At 42.2% G+C, this 2348-nt stretch overlaps 1 non-coding gene across 1 annotated transcript; it reads right to left on the bottom strand.

The window, feature by feature from the left end:
• Positions 1 to 2049: 2049 nt before the first annotated feature.
• TRNAE-UUC (transfer RNA glutamic acid (anticodon UUC)) lies at positions 2050 to 2121 on the bottom strand. Its single transcript has one exon. It is a non-coding gene; the product is annotated as a tRNA-Glu (tRNA).
• Positions 2122 to 2348: the final 227 nt, after the last annotated feature.

The following is a 2348-nucleotide window of genomic DNA, read 5'->3' as shown; positions in this document are numbered from 1 at the left end:
CAACATTAAGAATTATTATATTATTAATTGGAAAAAAACACAAAAAACAAAAATATGATTAGAAAGGTAGATGGGAATAAAAGGCAGGGCTTTCCCAGTAAAATTGACAGAATGGATGAAATTGTGATTCAGAATTCTCCATAAAATGTTTTCCAGAAAACTACTGACATATCAGAATATGTGTATTTACTGGGGAGGGGGAGTGAGGATGAAGGACGGGGTGGTCCCAGCTGAGACGAAACCCATATTCAGGCTTGTTCAGATATATGTTGACCTTCTGCTAAAGAAGGAGCTTCTAGGAAAAAACCCATTTTAAAGACGGACAGAATAAAGACACACATTTTGTTCAATAACAATTTATCAGTCTTTGGCGTGAAGGGGAACTCATGCCTGAGCCCTTGAATTTGTTCTCTGACCCAGATTCCTTGGACTCATGTCAACACTTGAGAGCTGTTTGTCACATGTCTCGGTGTGCAATGTTAGAAGCCCAAGGCTGTGTTACTTTGGGAACAGGGTAGGGGTGGGAGTCAGAAATTCACTTGGATTCAGTGAAGGACAGCACTGATCCAGCATAACCTGGAGTCGGGGTGTAACAGAAGGTCGCCAAAGTCAAGGGCACTGCAATGACACCAGCAAGCCAAATTCCGGGGACAGCAGGAGGGCTATACATGATAGGCTCAGCATGATCCCAAGGGTACCTGTGGCTGAGAGGTGCCAGCTAACTCAGCAGCAGTGGGAAGCAGCTTTTGAGCAAGGGGCAGCACTCCTAGTGCAGACATCAGTGCTGTGGATGGCCACCCTTAGTTCCGGGACGGTAGTGACCTCAGAGGTCAGTGGAAGCTGCAAGAATTTATTCATGAGCTTTTGTGAGTGGTATCCTGGGAACTCTCAGAAGACAGGGCAGGAAATTTGCAATAAGTCAGAGAGACACAGAAGAGGGCAGGAGATCCCACAGTAAGTGGGGAGAGCTAAGCCTAGCAACCTTGTTTATTATTGCAGTGACCCCCATTTTCTGCCCAGACCGAACAGCTTAGGACATGTATGTTTCCAAATGACAGATACTTTAACAGAAGAAAAGAGATTAACCTGGAAACGGACAAATGAGAGTCAGGGAGGCAGCATTTCCTAGAACTTATCCCTCCAGCACCGTCCACAGGAGAGAAACTGATCTGGGGAAAAGGCTTTAGATCACCAGAGAAGGGTTTGTCAGGTCTATATGGAATCCCCCTCTACTAACACCCATTTTGACATTCCAGGTTCGCTGATACTTGAAATATGCTGCTCAGGAGAGTAACATGAATATTTCAATCACTGCAAACGAATCCACTGGTATGGACAGTGAATGATCAATGATAGTACAAAGTACATGGTCCCTTTCATAATCTTTAAAAAATAAAGAGGCATTCTGGTTATCAGGTCAGTCTCTTGGTTAAAAAGAACCTGTTCTCAAAAGACTGAATGCCCTTGGGTTACACTGATCAGATCATTTTTGAACCTACAAAGCTGAGATTTGTGACTCCAAAGTAATGTCACTAGGAGAGATCTGATCAGAGCTGCTGTCTAAATTGCTGATATCATTGGCATACTCTATAGCTGCCACAAAAATTGTAAAAAAAAAAAAAAAAAAAGGCAAAATCATCATTATTCAAATTTCTATAATAAATTAAATCGACATATATATGTACACATATATGAGAACAAAGGAAAATGCAGGAAAGAGGTGTGTTGGATACTGTTCCTCCACATTTAATCTCCACCCTTCCCCGCCCTTGGTGGATGGCTTCCACTGACTATATGAACCCAATCTTTTCTCTGTGAACTTTGTCTGTGATGTCCTTCCAGGAACAGTTGATAGGGTCAGTTCCATCAACATTTTACCCTACAGTTTATGCTTTTAGGCCCTTGTTTTAAAAGGCCTTTCCTATTCCAAAAATTACAAAAATATTCTCCTGTGCCTTCAACTATTAGCTCTATGGTTTTATTTCACATTTATGTCACTTTCGTTTATTTGTTTGTTTTGGCAGCACTGCGTGGCTTGTGGGATCTTAGTTCCCCAACCAGGGATTGAACCTGGGCCATGGCAGTGAAAGTGCCAAGTCCTAACCACTGGACCACCAGGGAAATCCCATATTTATGTTTTTAATCCTTCTGGGGTTCACCTTTATGTGGTGTAAGGCAGATATCCAACTTTTTCTCTACATAGTGAGCTACATATATAATATTTCTGGACTTTATTCTTTCATTATATTCTTTCCTCTCTATTTTTTTTTTTTTTTTTTTTTTTTTTGCGGTACGCGGGCCTCTCACTGCCGTGGCCTCTCCCGTTGCGGAGCACAGGCTCCAGACGC

Source organism: Orcinus orca, chromosome 4, assembly GCF_937001465.1.
Source record: "Orcinus orca chromosome 4, mOrcOrc1.1, whole genome shotgun sequence".
NCBI lineage: Eukaryota > Metazoa > Chordata > Mammalia > Artiodactyla > Delphinidae > Orcinus > Orcinus orca.
The sequence above is the reverse complement of the archived record's forward strand: the minus strand, read 5'-3'. Positions and strand labels throughout refer to the sequence as shown.